Below are 21,645 nucleotides of genomic sequence, written 5' to 3' on the forward strand. Positions count from 1 at the left end.
TGAGCTGCAAACTCCCACGTATGCCAAGGAGTAGCATCAGGACTCCTGACAACGGACATTATGCCAAGTGGCCTTTGCTGTGGCTGGGTGGCATCCGTGGGGAGAGCCCCTGTTTGGAGTGGATAGCATCAGGGCGAATGACCTGAAGTGAAGCCAACCGGGTCATTTTTTGTTGGTGGCTGATCGGCCCCAACTGTCTCTAAGAAAGAATGGCTAAAGTTCAGTGCTGAGAAGTATGACCCCAAATTGTTTCCCTCCATAGCTACACCATGGGAGGAACATAGGGCTACAGAAACAAGAGGGTCTTATTCGCCTCAATATTTAGTTTTCTCCTTTCTAGCTACAAAGCCTCTATTTTTTATTGAAAATCTCGAGGATAAGTTTGGGATTGTGGCAGCACTATCCAGAATGAGAAATGGGTCAGTCCTGATTAAGGCAGCATCCAAAGCCCAGTCATGGGTGCTGCTCGTGTGTGACAAGCTGGGTGATATTCCCATTTGGGCACTCCTCATAAAAGCCTAAACCTGGTCCAGGGAGTTATGTTTCATGGAGACCTCCAATTGCAGTCGGACGATGAGTTACACACCAATTTATAAAGATGGGGTATTCACTTCATCTGCTGTGTCTGTAGGGGACTGAAAGGTAATAAGAGTTGCTACCACTGCTTTTCCCCCCCATGAACCATGGACCTTGCTGTTGGTGGGGAGGCTTGCGTGCCTCAGCGATACAGATAGTCGTACCGTAGGTGCAACCACAACGGAGGGGTATCTGTTGAGAGGCCAGACAAACGTGTGGTTCCTGAAGAGGGGCAGCAGCCTTTTCAGTAGTTGCAAGGGCAACAGTCTGGATGATTGACTGATCTGGCCTTGTAACATTAACCAAAACGGCCTTGCTGTGCTGGTACTGCGAACGGCTGAAAGCAAGGGGAAACTGCAGCCGTAATTTTTCCCGAGGTCATGCAGCTTTACTGTATGATTAAATGATGATGGCGTCCTCTTGGGTAAAATATTCCGGAGGTAAAATAGTCCCCCATTCGGATCTCCGGGCGGGGACTACTCAAGAGGATGTCGTTATCAGGAGAATGAAAACTGGCGTTCTACGGGTCGGAGCGTGGAATGTCAGATCCCTTAATCGGGCAGGTAGGTTAGAAAATTTAAAAAGGGAAATGGATAGGTTAAAGTTAGATATAGTGGGAATTAGTGAAGTTCGGTGGCAGGAGGAACAAGACTTCTGGTCAGGTGACTACAGGGTTATAAACACAAAATCAAATAGGGGTAATGCAGGAGTAGGTTTAATAATGAATAGGAAAATAGGAATGCGGGTAAGCTACTACAAACAGCATAGTGAACGCATTATTGTGGCCAAGATAGATACGAAGCCCACACCTACTACAGTAGTACAAGTTTATATGCCAACTAGCTCTGCAGATGACGAAGAAATTGAAGAAATGTATGATGAAATAAAAGAGATTATTCAGATAGTGAAGGGAGACGAAAATTTAATAGTCATGGGTGACTGGAATTCGAGTGTAGGAAAAGGGAGAGAAGGAAACATAGTAGGTGAATATGGATTGGGGCTAAGAAATGAAAGAGGAAGCCGCCTGGTAGAATTTTGCACAGAGCATAACTTAATCATAGCTAACACTTGGTTTAAGAATCATGAAAGAAGGTTGTATACATGGAAGAACCCTGGAGATACTAAAAGGTATCAGATAGATTATATAATGGTAAGACAGAGATTTAGGAACCAGGTTTTAAATTGTAAGACATTTCCAGGGGCAGATGTGGACTCTGACCACAATCTATTGGTTATGACCTGTAGATTAAAACTGAAGAAACTGCAAAAAGGTGGGAATTTAATGAGATGGGACCTGGATGAACTGAAAGAACCAGAGGTTGTACAGAGTTTCAGGGAGAGCATAAGGGAACAATTGACAGGAATGGGGGAAAGAAATACAGTAGAAGAAGAATGGGTAGCTTTGAGGGATGAAGTAGTGAAGGCAGCAGAGGATCAAGTAGGTAAAAAGACGAGGTCTAGTAGAAATCCTTGGGTAACAGAAGAAATATTGAATTTAATTGATGAAAGGAGAAAATATAAAAATGCAGTAAATGAAGCAGGCAAAAAGGAATACAAACGTCTCAAAAATGAGATCGACAGGAAGTGCAAAATGGCTAAGCAGGGATGGCTAGAGGACAAATGTAAGGATGTAGAGGTTTATCTCACTAGGGGTAAGATAGATACTGCCTACAGGAAAATTAAAGAGACCTTTGGAGAGAAGAGAACGACTTGTATGAATATCAAGAGCTCAGATGGAAACCCAGTTCTAAGCAAGGAAGGGAAAGCAGAAAGGTGGAAGGAGTATATAGAGGGTCTATACAAGGGCGAAGTACTTGAGGACAATATTATGGAAATGGAAGAGGATGTAGATGAAGATGAAATGGGAGATACGATACTGCGTGAAGAGTTTGACAGAGCACTGAAAGACCTGAGTCGAAACAAGGCCCCCGGAGTAGACAACATTCCATTGGAACTACTGACGGCCTTGGGAGAGCCAGTCCTGACAAAACTCTACCATCTGGTGAGCAAGATGTATGAAACAGGCGAAATACCCTCAGACTTCAAGAAGAATATAATAATTCCAATCCCAAAGAAAGCAGGTGTTGACAGATGTGAAAATTACTGAACCATCAGTTTAATAAGTCACAGCTGCAAAATACTAACACGAATCCTTTACAGACGAATGGAAAAACTAATAGAAGCCAACCTCAGGGAAGATCAGTTTGGATTCCGTAGAAACACTGGAACACGTGAGGCAATGCTAACCTTACGACTTATCTTAGAAGAAAGATTAAGGAAAGGCAAACCTACGTTTCTAGCATTTGTAGACTTAGAGAAAGCTTTTGACAATGTTGACTGGAATACTCTCTTTCAAATTCTAAAGGTGGCAGGGGTAAAATACAGGGAGCGAAAGGCTATTTACAGTTTGTACAGAAACCAGACGGCAGTTATAAGAGTCGAGGGACATGAAAGGGAAGCAGTGGTTGGGAAGGGAGTAAGACAGGGTTGTAGCCTCTCCCCGATGTTATTCAATCTGTATATTGAGCAAGCAGTAAAGGAAACAAAAGAAAAATTCGGAGTAGGTATTAAAATCCATGGAGAAGAAATAAAAAGTTTGAGGTTCGCCGATGACATTGTAATTCTGTCAGAGACAGCAAAGGACTTGGAAGAGCAGTTGAACGGAACGGACAGTGTCTTGAAAGGAGGATATAAGATGAACATCAACAAAAGAAAAACGAGGATAATGGAATGTAGTCGAAGTAAGTCGGGTGATGCTGAGGGAATTAGATTAGGAAATGAGACACTTAAAGCAGTAAAGGAGTTTTGCTAGTTGGGGAGCAAAATAACTGATGATGGTCGAAGTAGAGAGGATATAAAATGTAGACTGGCAATGGCAAGGAAAGCGTTTCTGAAGAAGAGAAATTTGTTAACATCGATTATAGATTTGGGTGTCAGGAAATAGTTTCTGAAAGTATTTGTATGGAGTGTAGCCATGTATGGAAGTGAAACATGGACGGTAAATAGTCTGGACAAGAAGAGAATAGAAGCTTTCGAAATGTGGTGCTACAGAAGAATGCTGAAGATTAGATGGGTAGATCACATAACTAATGAGGAAGTACTGAATAGGATTGGGGAGAAGAGAAGTTTGTGGCACAACTTGACCAGAAGACGGGATCGGTTGGTAGGACATGTTCTGAGGCATCAAGGGATCACCATTTTAGTATTGGAGGGCAGCGTGGAGGGTAAAAATCGTAGAGGGAGACCAAGAGATGAATACACTAAGCAGATTCAGAAGGATGTAGGTTGCAGTAGGTACTGGGAGATGAAGAAGCTTGCACAGGATAGAGTAGCATGGAGAGCTGCATCAAACCAGTCTCAGGACTGAAGACCACAACAACAACAACAACAACAACACCACTGCTTTCATCTTTGCCTTTGAGGATGATTTGTTGCCAGAAAAGGTGAAGGTGATGGTATACCGATGTGACGTAAAATCTTATGTCCTCCCGCTATGCGGTGCTTTAAGTGCTGGAAATTTGGGCACATGGCTTCCCGGTGCAGTTCCAGTGCCATATGTGGAGATTGTGGATGTATGGAGTACAGGACCGTGGACAGGCTGACTTACCAAAAGGTCAAAAAGAAATATGACTAGTTGAACCCCATTCGATTGCCATCCTCCTATGCTGCAGCTATGACTATGTGGCCCTCGCTGGTGATGGTAGTTCGTGCTCGTCTCTGCCTCGTACAGTGAGCCCTCAGGGCAACCTGACTACTTGTGCTGTTGAGTATATCCTTTCCTGTGCCAGGGAGTCCTTCCTCATTTGTAGTGACTCCTAGAGTGCTTTAATAGCTCCCAACCAATGCTATCCTCACCATCCTATGGTAATGACCATCCAAGAGTCCATTTACATCCTCGAACAATGTGGACGACCTGTGGACTTCTTATGGACCCCGGGACACGTCGGAACCCTGGGAAATGAACTAGCTGACAGGCTAGCCAAAGAGGCTATTTGTAATCAGAGTCTGGAGATCGGCTTACCGGAATCTGATTTTCGATTGGTTTTCTGCTGCAACATTTTTGGGCTCTGGAGTACAGAATAGCGCTCCCTGACTTTGCCGGATAAGTTATGTATGATAAAGGATACGATGAATGTGTGGAGGTCTTCCATACGAGCCTCTCACAAGGACGCCATTATCCTTTGCCAGCTCTGCATTGGCCATACTTGGTTGACTCTCTGTTACTTCCAACATTGCGAGACCCACCTCAGTGTCACTGTGGTTCATACTTGTTGGATTGTCCAGAGGTAGCCACCCTGCGGTGGACTTTCAATCTCCCTGATGCGCATCCTTCGATTTTAAGTGAAAATGCATCAGTGGCTAACATAGTTTTGTTTTATCCATGAAGGGGGTTTTTATCATTCTGTTTAAGGGTGGGTGCCCTATCCTCATCTTTCAGGCCATCTCTGTTTCTCTTGCCTTGTGCTTTTACGCTGGCGATTTTAGTGTGTTTGAGTGGCTCATTCATCCTTTTTTATTCTTGCTATCAGCCAGTTAACACAGTCTGCTATATTGTTGTAACACATTGTGCCACTTTTTTTCTTTTAGTCAATGTTTCCCATTTTGACTTGATACTTTCTTTTTCTGCTTCAATGTGCTTACACACACAGTTTTACACATTTTGTTCCTTCCCCTGATCTTAGATGGTAGCATTCTTTTGGGGTATGGTTTTCATCCGAGACCTTTGTGACTAAGAAAAAAGGTACTGATAATTTTGCAGTTTAGTCCCTTTAATCTACAAACCAACCGACCAACTTTTTGGCAGCTCTTCCTTTCTTCGATTCTTCAGGATTATCAAGGTGAACCGTCATTTTCACTGAGAGCTCTGAAACATTGGATAGGCTGCGATATGCTTGTACATCTTCCATGTGACAAAAAAGAAATCTGTTGTAAGGGAATCATTGTGCTTTCACAGTGGAGCTGATACCCATTAAGAGAACCGTATGTTTCATTAATCAGACCTCTCTCCACAGCATTTTAATTTGTAGTGACTCAGTGAGCAGTTTACAGGGTATTGAGCAATGTTACACCTGCCACCCTGTGATAGTTTCCATTCATGACCTTCTCTCTGACCTTAATCATACTGTGGGCTCAGTTGTCTGTATCTGAGTCCCAAGTTATGTGGATACCCCAGGGAATGAACTGGTTGACTGTTTGGTTGACTGCACAATCCTAGGTGCAGATTTGCGGGTGAAGTAAGTTCTTTCCTCACTCGGAGATGGAACATTCAGTGGGCTACTGTCCCCTCTAATAAACCCTGCACTATTTAGGATACTACTGCTACATGACACTACTCCTTCCATTTCTCCCAGAAGGAACCACCATCTGATGTCACCTCTGTGTCAGTCATACCGGATTAACTAATAGTTTATTTTACCCTCGTGTTGTGGTTGTGGAGCCTTACAGACAGCAGCTCACATCCTGTTGGAATGCCTCCTCCTCCTCCTCCTCCTCCTCCTCTTGGCTATCCATGCTAAGTGTGGTCTTCTAAATTCCTTGCCTCTCACTTTGGTGGGCGATTTGTGGGCAATTAAGCTGGTTCCCTGTTTTCACTGTGAAAATGGGTTTTAATCTAAGGTATTGTGTGGCCCCCAGACATGTGCAAAGCCCCAGGGATACTTGCTTGGACCCACTGATCTATTGACCTGATTATTTCTCTCACTTGATTTTATTATAGTCATTCCAACTGATGTCCATGATATTTCTAGCTTCCTCATTTTTACTATTAAGAATCTTCCAGCTCCAAAGCATTTACTCTGTAACTGTCTTTGCTCTTAATTAGGTTGGCTGGGGGAGGGGGGGTTGAAAGAAGTCAGATACAGGAAGGATTTCTTTTGCCACAGATGAGACCTGAGAGAACCCTTGTCTGCTCTGACCTCCTCACTGATGCGACTCATATAAACTCCTTAAATTATTTCTCAGCTCTGGCATCAACATTGATTTCAGTTCCTCGCATTTACTATTCCTACATACTTCCATAATTCACTAATATTTTTGCGGACCTCACTTACTCCAGATAAACTCCCTCTTGACTAAGGAATAGATGACCTCACTGTTTAGTCTGTTAATGTCCACCCGTGCAACACTGTAGTGGAAGAAGTGAATGAATTGTCCAATCTAGAAAGCAAAATTACTTTGAATGTATTAACCAAGGAAAGTAGCGGAGTTAGACTGGCACATGTGAAGGATGATTTCTTCAATAAGAGAGCTCTTCCAGGGAAGTGAAATGTGCACTATTAGAAGTCTGTGAAGAAGAAACCAAAAGCATTTGAACTGTGACAGTATAGAAGAAATTTAAAAATTAAGTGGGCAGATAAAATACTAAATGAAATTTAAAAAAAAAGAGTAGATAACAGAAGACCTGTCTGGAAACCATTAACGAACAAGTAATGTATTAGCCAGACATATGCTACTGCATCCAGAAATTACCTTGGTGGTGAAAGGAGAAGTAGAGGGGTAAAATAGAACAGTGGACAGAGATTACAATATCCAAAGTAGATAAAATAAGTGATGTAGTGTGTAGTAACTCTGTAGATATGAGATCAGCACAATATAGGAAAAAAAAATTGAAAGACTGGTTATTTGAAACAATTCATTGCTTACTGTTTCATTTTATTTTTGTGCTGTTAATTCTGACCATTTTCCCCTTTTTCTTCTTTTTTCAGTAGCTGCATCATCATTCTCAACTGGTATGTCTAATACACTCTGGTAAGTCACTTAATTATTATAAGAGTATTATTGCTCCCAATATAATTTTATGCAAGAAATTCATTTTTATTTATTTTGAACCTGCTCAGTTATGTAAAAATTTTTGCTGTACTGCCTTCTGCATGTAGTATTAGAATTGCTCATTACCTAAAAGACTGAAACTATGTGCTGGGCTCAAATCTGGGGACCTTTGCCTCTACCTAGTTAACTACCTAAGTGTGACTCACTATCCATCCTCACAGCTCTTTGCTTCCCCCAGTACCTTGTCTCTTACCTTCTAAACTTCCCAGGCGCGAATCCAGGTCTGGCACACAGTTTTAACCTGACAGAAAATTTTATATCGACACACAGTCCAGTGTGAAAATTCATTCCGGCTCATCATCTACTCCAGTAATTTTTAATTTCTCTTCCTCCCCCCCCCCCCTCTCAGGGCCCACAAGTCTTTTGCGAATACCTACATTGTGAGCGTGGTGTCCCAGGCTATTGCAGCACGTACTTTTTTCCCTGTGCGGCTGTGGTGTGCGTACTGTAAGACCTTCGCTACACACACCATCAGATTATTTGACTTGTCGCTCTAACGAAGTAGACGAGTGTCAGCAATATGTCTCGTGGTCTTATCGTGGCGTGTTTATCTTCTGCCATTAGGTCAGACGATAGAAATGCCACTTGCATGCTTAGAGTAGCAGATTGACGGTGACCAACTTTAAACAGAACTTGATTAATTTTCACACACATTTATTAAAATAATAACAATCATAAACCTTACTTAACTTGATTCTGGATGCTATTTACAATTGACAATCTGAAGTTCCTTTGGTCTTGATATGTTAATCTTATTCTCACATATCTCTGATACTTGACTAAGTGTCTATTCATTTATCTTCATGGCTATGAACAGGAATATGATAATCTTATTAGGCGCAGACTGAAACTTGACTACAGACTGGTACAGACTAATGCAGACTGACTAATCTGAGGTCTGTACACTAGTTTTATAATACCTTGCACGTTCAGGTATCACTGCGCGAGTATGATTCACGAGGAGAAAAGGTTCTACGTTAGCAGCAATCTCATTGGCTGCGTTACATATTAATACGCAGATCGGTGGAAGCAGAATTTGGTCCGTCTCTAAGACAGCGCCATCTCATAGTGCGGAGATGGACGAGCGCTGCGCCTGCACTGTTGTGCTTAGCGGGGCGCGCTCTATTGGGAAAGTTGTGTAGGCGCTGACTACGCAGAACTATGTACACAACAGCAGCAGTCTCTCATCTCTGACTATCCTGCCTTCTCATACCCTCTTTCTGGTGGTGGAAGCATTTGATGTCGACCTGGCTATGCCCTAAATTTTGATTTCCTTTCTCAGAATAGTCATTTATTTACTTGACATCACCTTCTGGCTGAAGTAATTTTTTGTTTCCTTTTGGGTTTGACCTTTATTTTCCAATTTTTTTCTGTAATGTGGACTGACTGGGGAAGAACACGCTAAATAACACCTACTGCTTGCAGTGGTAAATATTGTATGCTCATTTACCTGTGGAGATTCTTATAAGTGCTTCTAAGCCAACACAGAAACCAATCCGCTGTGGTGGGGTCGTTATATGCCTATTGTTGAGCCTTTGTACAAATGGGGTTCAAACTGCTGATGCCTGAGCTGCTCGCTCGCTTGCATGCCAAGGAGTAAATGTCTGTCTTCCTGGGGCATCGGGACTCCAGGCCGTGGCTGTCATGCCAGATGGCCTTTGCTATAACTGGATGGCATCCGTGATGAGCCATTGAACAGAAAAGGTAGTATCAGGGCGGATGTTTTGCTCGTGAAATGTGTCAAGTTACAACAAAACAATGGCCATACGGATCACTTTTCTATCACATCACTGTTCTTCTCATTACAATGTGGAACTTACTGCTTTCTCTACACTGACTACCCTGTGTGAAGAGGAACAAGCCAGACATCTGGGAGCAAACCAGTTTATCCAATAGTTGGTATGTACTCAAATTGATGGGGATACTTGTACTGTGACAAACTTTTATTTTTTGTAGAATATATTGAAGATAAATTTGGAGAATGAAACTCTGGGAATAATGTGCAATGGATCGCAATTGATTAATGCCTCCTCTGCTGCACAGTCTATGTTCTTCAGAAGTGATTGTGTGGGTGATGTGCTAGTGGCCATTTCCCCTCATAAAACTTTGGATCTGTTCCAAGGAAACATCTTTCACAGAGACCTTACACTTCAAATAGGCGAGAAGCTATGGCTAATCTTGAGCAGTGAGGTGTATGTGGCGTCGTACACGTCCAAAAGGGTCCCTATGATAATATAACAGACTTTGGTACCTTTATCTTTGCTACTGAAGGGAATGTCCATTTGGAAAAAATTAGAAATGTACAGGTGTGATGTGAAACCTTAAATTCAGTCACTCATGATGTGCTTCTGATGCTTACGCTTTGGTCATATATCACCCGGATGCACAGTGGACCCAAAATGCAGCAACTGCAGATGACCATTCCACAAAGGTAGTCATGGTAAAAAAAACCACACATTTGTATGTCAGATGCCTAGAATACCACCCTCTATGTTCAATGGTTTACCCACTCGTAGCATAAAAAAAGAAAATGTGAACACCTACTTACTATTGATATGATGACCAATTATGCAGAAGTTACAGTCATCATACACACTAGTTCTCCCACTGCCTTCTCTCTTGTCATTCCTGCAGCACCATCTTCAGGAACAACTTCCCACATGCAGCCAGAGAAGCAGCTTTCTCCTTCAGTATCTACTAGTGACAGGGGTTTGGTCCCCTCTCCCTCAAAATCCATAGGTCAGAGGCCTGAAACCAGCCAGTGGCTGAAGGATACATGGCCTGTTGGTTTGAGGAGTCCCCATACGTTCATTGTGGGTAGGCCCTAACAAAAATATCAGCCACCAAAGAAGGAGAAGGACGACAAGGAGAACAAATGCTCATTGATGTGGTTCCATACCCATTGATGACAGGCAGTGATCGTGGAGTGTGACTGGTCCTCCTGACCTCTTCGTTCCTAAATGTGGACACCTATAATGTGATCATTCAGTGGAAATGTAGTGGATACAGTAAAACCTCATTTATGGGTTTTTTTTTTAGGGGGTTGTAACATAAATGTACAAGTGGGATTAATTTTTTCAGTACATTTCTATTAAACTCAAGTGCGTGCAAATGGAAGATACATATATTGCACAGTAATAGGTACAGTTGTTCAAATAGACTTATGTCCAAGTTATGGGCAATTAAAGTTATTTATGCCTAAATAGTGAAATAATAGTGGTTTGTTTTTTGAAAGCAATACTGAATTCATAATTAAAGTTTTCTTATGCAATCACTGTGCACATCCTGTCATCGCTAATGTTTTTTGATCTTATGTAACATTGTGGTACTTCCAATGCAGTAAGTGCTTCTGACAGACTGGGAGGGTCCACAGATTCACCATCTGATTCTTCAGCTTCCTCAGAACTATTTATTTCAGCTAATACTGGCACTGTTTTTTTTAATTATGTCATTATGTACGCAATATGCGTCAGCATCATGGTCAACAAAATCATCAAAATCAGTTCCATTTGAAATACAAGCCCCGTCATTGTGTTCAGTGTATCGAAATCTACAACAAAATGTTCAACATTTTCAGGATCAACTTGAGTATCATCTCTTGTGATGCCAGCTTTCCAAAAGAACTTGCATATTGTGTTTGACATCAGTTGATCCCAAGCAGACCTTATGTACTGGATTCCCTAGATAAGAAATACAAATTAAAAAGCTACATTTACTTATCTGTGCTGAGTTTAATTTAATTTATAGATGTATTCTAAAAGTTTTAGTGAAATTCTGAGGGAACTCACAGGAAATGCTATACATATGTAGTGTATGTGTCAAGTGTGTCCTAACATACAAGGCTATTCTTTGGTTTACCTGCAACTGGTACAGTTTAGGATCTTCCTTCTCACTGTCTGTTGTTGTTGTTGTGGTCTTCAGTACTGAGACTGGTTTGATGCAGCTCTCCATGCTACTCTATCCTGTGCAAGCTTCTTCATCTCCCAGTACCTACTGCAACCTACATCCTTCTGAATCTGCTTAGTGTATTGATCTCTTGGATCTCACTGTCTAGATGTGCAATATCACATTGAACCCAGCATTTTCCTGTACTTTGCTTTTCTGGCTGCAATGATGATGATCATGATGATGATTGGTTTGTGGGGCATGGCGATATGAGGAGGACAACGCAAACACCCCAGTCCCTGGGCAGAGGTGGCAGTGATGCCAGAGTCCAGAGATTGAATATGGCTCATGCAGTTTGTTGGAAGAAAAGTCAGTTCTATGTTGCTGAACTATAGTGCCGGAGAATGGGCTGTACAGTTGTCTAGAAGCAAAAGTATTTTCCTCTTCTCATGACACATGCAGGTGTTAAGCTTATCAAGGTGACTTTCGAAGAGGTTTCCAGTCATCCATGCCTTCTTGTTTGACTCATACTCAGTGGGATATGACCTAATGCCCTTGAAACATCGAGGCTTTGGTGGAGGGCAGAGTATATCAGAGCCATCTGCGTTTACGGTAAGGAGTACTGTCACTTTTTGCTTGCTTCTTTTCCTTCAAAGCAGGGATCACCCTTAAATGCTAATGTTTTATCTGGCAAAAAGTTAAAAAAAGTTCTGTTTTGTCTATGTTGTATATATCTTTCAGACTGTGTTTTGGTATTATACTTTGACGATCACGGTCTTTCCAACAGTCTACATCACATTATCCACAATGTTAGCCTCCCCACAAATTCTGTGGCCAGTAATGCCACATCTTACTTTGAAGCAGTGTAACCAATCAGAAGAAACCTGGAAGTTTTCAACATTTAAGTTTTTTGATGATTCTAAAGCCTTGCCTTTCAGTATTGCACCTGAAATAGGTAAAGCACACTTGCTGAAACAAAGTCTGTAGGCATTTTTCCATGACTGCAAAGTTCCCACCCTGGATACGCGTGCATTTCTCACCATTTGGCTCCGCTTTTGAAACACTGAATCTTATGCACGTCATTGGCCAGTAGAGTAGTTAAAGTGGAGTATGGGATTTTGAGATGCTTTGCGATGCTCACTTTAGGTTCACTAGGACTTCTTTGCACTTCTTCAGTTATGTTTACTTTCTCCTGAATGGAAAGACATCTTCTTTTATTTTGTGACACTCATCATGCAAGAACATTGGAAACTACATTAGAAAAATTGAGTTCACCCCGGCAAAAACACTCCTAGTTTCACTCGGTGTGCTCTCCACCTATTTATTGTGATTGTTGAACCGTGGGCTGCATTCCCTCTCCTTAGGGCCCCATTACACAACGCCACCGAGAAGTGCTACTCTGCAGCTCTTGCGTTCACACAGTGCAGCACATTATGCTGCCACTGAGAATAGGTGCAATTGTTCCTGTGCACTACTTTGATGCTGCTGTTGCTAGTGCTGCTATGTTCACTGTTGTTTTGTACCAATTGTTTGTAAGTGTGCCACTCACTGCTTGGGTGGTCAGCAGCATCCCTGAGTGACGTCTTGTGAAGGCTGCTGTTGGGAGCAATGTTCAGTCAAGTTACACGATCTGAAACTGACTGCCACAAGGTCAATAACAACAGTGTCACCGTGTGTATACTGAAATTAAGGCCCACAAAAATATATGCAACTTTGCATGTACACAGCAAATCAACAGTCACTGGCCACACCATAAATGAAACATTTCAAGACAATTTCTTAGTCTTTATATTGTTAACAATGCGGCAAAAATGACTGAGGAGTAAAATAATAGTGTAAAAGTGCGAGGATGTATAAATGGAAAACCTGAAAGTGGAGTAACTTCGTGTGCAAAATCAAAAAAGTGCACAGTATATAACATGCAAATGTGACAAACATATAGCTGAGAAATGTATAAATGCAGTTTACTGTATTACTGTTACCTGCCAGAACTACACCATCACACAGATATTGCAAGCAAGTGCATTCCCCTTTGTACCATGTTGGAAGAAATAGTGGTATGGATGCAAATGAGCCTATCCATTACCATTTGCAACATTTACTTACTTCCAGATGGACATCTCACTTTCATTGAGTTGACCCTCTTAGTCCAAACCCCCCCCCCCTCCCCCCCCTTTTCTCCTAATTGTGGACTTCAGTGTGCACTACTTCCTGTGGTCCTGTAGGGTGTATCACTTCATGTTGTTCAAGCCTTCTAATTGACGAGCTTTTTCCCATCAGTGATAGTACTCCTACCCACTTCATGTCGCCCATAGAACCTTTTCAGCTATTGATCTAACTATATCTTTCCCAAGTCTGGTCACTATGTGGCAGTCTGTTTGAAAGTGACCACTTTATGGTGACCCTGTCGCTTTCTTGCCACAGACAGACCGACCACCGTGCAGGGCAGTTTGAAGAACCAACTGGCAGTTGTATATCTTCGCTGCTCTTATCTTCACTCATCCTCTGTGAGACTGCATGGACGAGCTTGTGCAAGACATGTCCGATGCGATCAACCATGCTTCTGGAACTGCTATTCCCATTTCTACAGGTTCTGTCCATCCCTGGCCGCTGCCTTGGTGGACCGGAGAGATTGGAATAGCTGTTCACTATCACTGAAGAGCCCTACAATACTTCAAGCAACATCCTTCACAGGCTAGTGTTATCATTTTGAAGTGACTATGTGCTAAGTCTTGCTATTTAATTGAGTGCAGGAAGAAGAAATGCTGGAAGCAATACACCTCCTTCCTGGGAACATATGCTTCTTCATTTCAGATTTGGATCAAGCTCTGTAGTCTTCTAAGCCACCAAGAATCCACAACTGTACTTGTTCTCTTCCTTCAGTAAAGTCTCCGTATTGATATGTTGACTTTTGCTGAATGCCTTGTGACCCACTTTGTGACACTGTCCTCTTCTTATAAAGCTGGCTTCCGGTCATAGAAGGAATGAATTGAAGATAACCCCCTCTACTCACCCCTTGGCATGGCGATTTATATAATGAACTGTGTGCTGTCTGGGAATTGCTTGCCTCATCTCACAGTACGGCCCCAGGGCCTTATTCCATTCAGTCAGAGGATATAACATCTTGTTACTCATCGGCACCATGTACTCAAGATCTTCAACTGTATTTGGCTCGACAGTCTCTTCCTTTTGCAATGGTGAGATATTATCATCATTCCAGCCTTTAGCCAAGTGAAAACTCAACATCCATTAACAACTATTGGCTGATTACCCTCACCAATGTGCTCTGCAAACTGCATGAAAGAATGAATGCCTGCCAGTTATGCTGGGTTCTCTAACACAGGGCCTTTTGTCCCCCTACCACTGTGGTTTCCTGCAAGGGATAGACCATCTGATTAGTTGAAATGGTAGCCTGACAGGCCTTTTTCGACACCAGCACCTCATTACAGTCTTTCCTGCATCCTACATAACCTTCAAAAAGGCAACGTTAAAAACTAGATCTGATAGCATATCTTCTCGTCTTATACTGTGTTGTGCATCTAGTGGATGAGATGCCATTCCACCTGTTCTTGTACTACTCTGTACCTCATCCATATTCGTTCTTACAAGCTCTAACAATTTTCCTGGAGTTCCTAGTGCAGTCAAAGCACAGTACAGTTGCTCATGTCTATGCAAGCATTTGCTGCTTTATATTTGACAGATCTTTCTCTGAACAGTAGAGAGGAGACATACAGACAGTATGTTAGACAATACTTTATACTTCAAATTTAGCAGTGTAACTCCTCAATAGGTACCACAGTTCAACATATCTCTTTACTTGTATGTGGGGTATACAGGGTATAAAGCTATCTTTTAACTGCTGGGGCATTTTCTCCTCATCTCATATTGACATTTCAAGCTGAAGGAGAATCTGTATTGATTACTGTCTACTGTGAATAGTTTCAGTGGAATATAACCAGTTGACGGTGACTTATTCACTTTCTTAAGGGCAGTTCTCACTTCTTTCAGAGTTGGTGAGCCAGGCGTTTATCAAAATGTCAGCACCATCTTCAACAGGGCTGTCCTCTTGTTTTAGATTTTCCCTGTTTTATCCTTTACCAAGTTAGTTTTTCCACAGAAAAGTTGCTCTCCAATTCTTGATGTTTACTTTCATCCAGTCTCTCCCTTTTTGTTGATGGATCCTCATTTCAGTCCTTTTCTTCCTTGTGAGTTTACACTACATGTATTGTATTATTCTTTTTTATGCCTTGTTCTTTTCCTCTGTTTCTATATCACTCAGTATCAAACTGTGGAGATTTTATGTGCCTTGCTTCAGTTCCCACTGTTTCATTTTCTGACATATCCACTGCAGTCCATTATCATTTCCCATTGATTCTCAAAGTTGCTGCACTCTTTAAGTCCTTTCAAGGATCTGTGATATCATCTTCTGGTGTACCGACTAGTGCCCATACCAAAAAGTTGTCTGGATCTACATGTAGGCCTTTGTGGCAAGGCACGTCCAAGATGACTAAATTGTATTTTGCATCAATCATGAAATGATAAATCCTGTTCCCATGTGGTGACTTTCACATTCCTTTGTGTACACCTTAGTGTGGGGAAAATAGGAACCCACAACCTTGTTTTGAGATGCTGTGAATAATATGAACCTTGTTCTATTACCTTTGCTTGTGGTGTGTGTGCTGTGGGGCCCAGTTGTTGGTTTCGCTATCTGTTACTTCCAACTTAAGGACTGAGGTTGCCAGCAGATATTTTTGTGATGTGACCCAGTCAGTCATCATATATTCTTTCCAGGAATTTGTAGAACAAGTCCTTTTCTTCTTCCTCTGTTTCTTTGATTAGTTCATGGGCATTGATTATAGAATAATTTTCCTTTTGCCATGAGTGTGGAGAGTCTTGGCCTAGTAGGTGTGGCCTAGTAGGTGTGAAATCACTCACAAGGTGCTTAATATCTTGGTATACTACAGATCTTGCACTGTGCTCATGCATATGAAGGTCAACAGACTGAATACATTGCTCAAAATTCTTAGATGACCCTATAGATAGTGCGCTTAGTTGGGACCATCGCATTCTACAAAGCTTGAGAAGCCTGTGCTTGACATTTGCCATGAGGATAGTTTCTAATATCAGAGATATCAGTGTGTCAAAGTTCGCCTATTTTGGGTATTTTCATTCACTTTTGGTAAGGAATCTTCTTCTGGGACAATTTGCGGGCATAATAAAAATCAACATAAAGGGAAAGGTTGTTCAGAATTGTGTGTGACTCCTAGAACCTTCTATTATAGTCTTTTTAAGCAAGTGTGGATACCACTGGCACTAGCTCTATACAATACATCTATCCAGTGATCTTTATAATTGACAATCCTCCTTGCTGTGAAATAAACAAAAGACCTTACTCACAAAACAAGTAGTAAATGCAATCTACTCTGTGACAGGAAGAATTTCTATAGGTTATAACAGTGTCAAAAAACCCTTGTACCAAACTTTTTTAATAACTTGCAAGTGATATTAAGTCCCTACAAGATAAATTATTCAAAAGTAAATTAAGATTTTTGCTTGAAAAACTTCATTTTTCGGTGATTTTTTTGATAGAAAGACTGACCGCTTCCCACATCTTTGTTTGCTGTTCTTGTCCTATTTGTGCTCATTAAATCCAACAATTTGTGAACATTATACAACTAATTATATGGAAGAAACATAGCATGAATAGGTCAGTTGCGAAAGACACAACTTTTTTTTATCTATATGATAAAGCATAGTTAAAAGATACTCTTCCTTACAAGATAACTCAGACTGAATCTTTGCAAACTCCTATGTTCTATAATTCATAATTACATCCCTTTTTATGTTTTTGTGTAATATATGTAAGCGTGTATGTAAATTAGTGGAATATTGTTAAAATCTATATGCATAAATTTGTGTGATGTAAATGACATGCATTTTATAAAATAAGTCTTGATGTGTTTCACATCCATGTCTACACAGAGTTACCCCTCTACAGAATATGTATGTAAAATAAAATGAGTTACTATATGTTGAGGCAAAGTAAATGTATAAATTACTAAATCCCTTCAGTGTTTCTGTTAAATCAGCTGTAAGTATATTTACTAAAAAAGTGAACACATCTGTACAGATATGTTACGGTGAAGCATTTAACAAAATGTTTACATGCGTTAACTCCATTGAAAACTCTTTCCTTAAAACATTGAACTCAAATTATGTGTGGTTAGAGGATGTAATGGACTATTTGTGACAGAAGGAGTGGAAAATTTTTCTTATGAAAAGTATTGCCTTCAGTATGATGTGGTGTGTACAGAAATATGTGGAATTTCTTTTTAAAAGCAAAAACTTGTGTTGACACAACTAAATTTTCACTAACAGATGGCACTTAAGTTGAATCATACATTTGTATCACGGTATAGCATAATTAACAGCTGCCCATGTTCACATATCAATTAAGTAGTAAATATTAAATTTAACTGGCAGTCTACATTACGTTCCCTTTGCACCAGCCAGTTAACCTACATAAATAACAATTTTTTAATGTGATTGGCCCTAACTCTGATACTGTTATATGCCACCTGTTGAAAAATATACTGTCCTGTAAATAATATCCTCAGTATGAAAAATAAAGCTCTTGCCTACCTTTACGTTTGTGTAAGATTGTAATCTACTGCTGGCAATACATTTTGAACTTTTATATAATATAAACAAAGGTGCTTTAACTTACCAAATGAGAAAGCACTGGTATGTTGATAGACACAATAAAATAAAAAACACACAAACACACACACAAATATTCAAGCTTTCGCAACCCATGGTTGCTTCATCAGGAAAGAGGGAAGGAGAGGGAAAGACGAAAGGATGTGGGTTTTAAGGGAGAGGGTAAGGAGTCATTCCAATCCCAGGAGCGGAAAGACTTACCTTAGTGGGGGAAAAGGACAGGTTGGGCAGAGATGTCAGTCGAGGCAGAAGTACAGAGGCAAAGATGTTGTTGAATGACAGGTGAGGTACGAGGAGCAGCAACTTGAAATTAGCGGAGGTTGAGGCCTGGTGGGTAACGGGAAGAGAGAATATATTGAAGGGCAAGTTCCCATCTGTGGAGTTCTGATAGGTTGGTGTCAGTGGGAAGTATCCAGATAACCCGGATGGTGAAACACTGTGGCAAGATGTGCTGGCCGTGCACCAAGGCATGTTTAGCCACTGGGTGATCCTCATTACCAACAAACACGGTATGCCTGTGTCCGTTCATGCGAATGGGCAGTTTGTTGCTGGTCATTCCCGCATAGAAGGCTTCACAGTGTAGGCATGTCAGTTGGTAAATCACATGGGTGCTTTCACACGTGACTCTGCCTTTGATCGTGTACACCTTCCGGGTTATAGGACTGGAGTAGGTGGTGGTGGTGAGAGGGTGCAGGGACATGTTTTACATCGGGGGCGGTTACGAGGGTAGGAGCCAGAGGATAGGGAAGGTGGTTTGGGGATTTTATAGGGATGGACCAAGAGGTTACGAAGGTTAGGTGGACAGCGGAAAGACACTCTTGGTGGAGTGGGGAGGATTTCATGAAGGATGGATCTCATTTCAGGGCAGGATTTGAGGAAGTCGTATCCCTGCTGGAGAGCCACATTCAGAGTCTGATCCAGTCCCGGAAAGTATCCTGTCACAAGTGGGGCACTCTTGGGATTCTTCTGTGAGAGGTTCTGGGTTTGAGGGGATGAGGAAGTGGCTCTAGCTATTTGCTTCTGTACCAGGTCGGGAGGGTAGTTGCGGGATGCGAAAGCTGTTTTCAGGTTATTGGTGTAATGGTTCAGGGATTCAGGACTGGAGCAGATCCGTTTACCACGAAGACCTAAGCTGTAGGGAAGGGACCGTTTGATATGGAATGGGTGGCAGCTGTCATAATGGAGGTACTGTTGCTTGTTGGTGGGTTTGATGTGGACAGATGTGTGAAGCTGGCCATTGGACAGATGGAGGTCAACTTCCAGGAAAGTGGCATGGGATTTGGAGTAGGACCAAGTGAATCTGATGGAACCAAAGGAGTTGAGGTTGAAGAAGAAATTCTGGAGTTCTTCTTCACTGAGAGTCCAGATCATGAAGATGTCATCAATAAATCTGTACCAAACTTTGGGTTGGCAAGCTTGGGTAACCAAGAAGGCTTCCTCTAAGCGACCCATAAATAGGTTGGCGTATGAGGGGGCCATCGTGGTACCCATGGCTGTTCCCTTTAATTGTTGGTGTGTCTGGCCCTCAAAAGTGAAGAAGTTGTGGGTTAGGATGAAACTGGCTAAGGTAATGAGGAAAGAGGTTTTAGGTAGGGTAGCAGGTGATCGGCATGAGAGGAAATTCTCCATCACAGCGAGGCCCGGGATGTGTGGGATATTTGTGTATAAGGAAGTGGCATCAATGGTTACAAGGATGGTTTCTGGGGGTAATAGATTGGGTAAGGATTCCAGGCGTTCAAGAAAGTGGTTGGTGTCTTTGATGAGGGATGGGAGACTGCATATAATGGGTTGAAGGTGTTGATCTACGTAGGCAGAGATACGTTCTGTGGGGGCTTGTTAACCAGCTACAATGGGGCGGCCGGGATGTTTGGGTTTGTGAATTTTAGGAAGTAGGTAGAAGGTAGGGGTGCGGGGTGTCGGTGGGGTCAGGAGGTTGACGGAGTCAGGTGAAAGGTTTTTTGGGGGGGCCTAAGGTTCTGAGGATTCCTTGAAGCTCCGCCTGAACATCAGGAATGGATTACCTTGGCAAACTTTGTATGTAGTGTTGTCCAAAAGCTGACGCAGTCCCTCAGCCACATACTCCCGACGATCAAGTACCACGGTCGTGGAACCCTTGTCAGCCGGAAGAATGACGATGGATCGGTCAGCCTTCAGATCACGAATAGCCTGGGCTTCAGCTGTGGTGATGTTGGGAGTAGAATTAAGGTTTTTCAAGAAAGATTGAGAGGCAAGGCTGGAAGTGAGAAATTCCTGGAAGTTTTGGAGAGGGTGAGTTTGAGGAAGAAGTGGGTCCCGCTGTGACGGAGGACGGAACTGTTCCAGGCAGGGTTCAATTTGAATAGTGTCTTGGGAGTTGGATCATTAGGAGTATGATTAGGATTATTTTTCTTCGTGGCAAAGTGATATTTCCAGCAGAGACTAAGAGTGTAGGACAGTAAATCTTTGACGAGGGCTGTTTGGTTGAATCTGGGAGTAGGACTGAAGGTGAGGCCTTCGGATAGGACAGAGGTTTCGGATTGGGAGAGAGGTTTGGAGGAAAGGTTAACTACTGAATTAGGGTGTTGTGGTTCCAGATTGTGTTGATTAGTATTTTGAGGTTTTGGGGGGAGTGGAGCTGGAAGTGGGAGATTGAGTAGATGGGAGAGACTGGGTCTGTGTGCAATGAGGATCACCCTGTGGCTAAACATGCCAGCTCATCTTGGCACAGTGTTATACTGTCCAGTCTATCTGGATACTTCCCACTGTCACCAGCCTATAAGAACTCCGGAGATGGGAACTTGCCCTTCAATATATTCTCTCGTCCCGTTACCCACCAGGCCTCAACCTCTGCTAATTTCAAGTTGCTGCCCCTCGTATCTCACCTGTCATTCAACAACATCTTTGCCTCTGTACTTCTGCCTCGACTGACATCTGTGCCCAACCTCTTTGCATTTACATATGTCTGCCTGTGTCTGTATATGTGCGGATGGATGTGTATGTGTGTGCGAGTGTATACCTGTCCTTTTTCCCCCTAAGGTAAGTCTTTCCGCTCCAGGGATTGGAATGACTCCTTACCCTCTCCCTTAAAACCCACATCCTTTCGTCTTCCGCTCCCCTTCCCTCCTTCCCTCTTTCCTGATGAAGCAACCATGGGTTGCAAAAACTTGAATATTTGTGTGTGTGTGTTTTTTATTTTATTGTGTCGATCAACATACCAGTGCTTTCTTGTTAGGTAAGTTAAAGCGTCTTTGTTTTTTACATATATTTTTCCCATGTGGAATGTTTCCCTCTATGTTTCTGTGTTTCATTTGAGTCAGGTGCTACAGCACAGAAGGCAACAATTGTAAGATACAGTGCTCCTACATCTGCAAGTGATGAAGTGTCACAGTCTTGGGACACTGAACTTAAATTTTGGAGGGCAGCAGTTCAAATCCTCATCCATCCATCCAAAATTAGGTTTTTCATGGATTACCTACATCGTTTAATGTTTGGATGGATCCTTCGAAAAGGAGACTGCCTTTTTCCTCCCCTTACCCAAGGTTGTGTTTCATCTCTTCCTTCCTTCCTTCCAATGGGTTCTTTATCAGCCAGTCCACTGAAGGTGAAAGACACAACAAAGAAAAAAGGCAAAGCAAACCAAAAAATGGATTCTCACCT

General features: G+C 42.1%; 1 protein-coding gene across 4 annotated transcripts in view; it reads left to right on the forward strand.

The window, feature by feature from the left end:
* The window catches only part of LOC126262649 (sorting nexin-24-like), a 67,583-nt gene that overhangs the window by 7,405 nt on the left and 38,533 nt on the right, over window positions 1–21,645 (forward strand). For 2 of the 4 annotated variants that reach the window (XM_049959414.1, XM_049959413.1), the window contains exon 2: window positions 7,281–7,323. The gene's annotated coding sequence lies outside the window, so the exon portion shown is untranslated. The remainder of the gene's footprint in view (window positions 1–7,280; window positions 7,324–21,645) is intronic. The other 2 variants (XM_049959415.1, XM_049959416.1) reach the window with 1 other exon arrangement.

The sequence above is a fragment of the Schistocerca nitens genome, chromosome 6, assembly GCF_023898315.1.
Source record: "Schistocerca nitens isolate TAMUIC-IGC-003100 chromosome 6, iqSchNite1.1, whole genome shotgun sequence".
NCBI lineage: Eukaryota > Metazoa > Arthropoda > Insecta > Orthoptera > Acrididae > Schistocerca > Schistocerca nitens.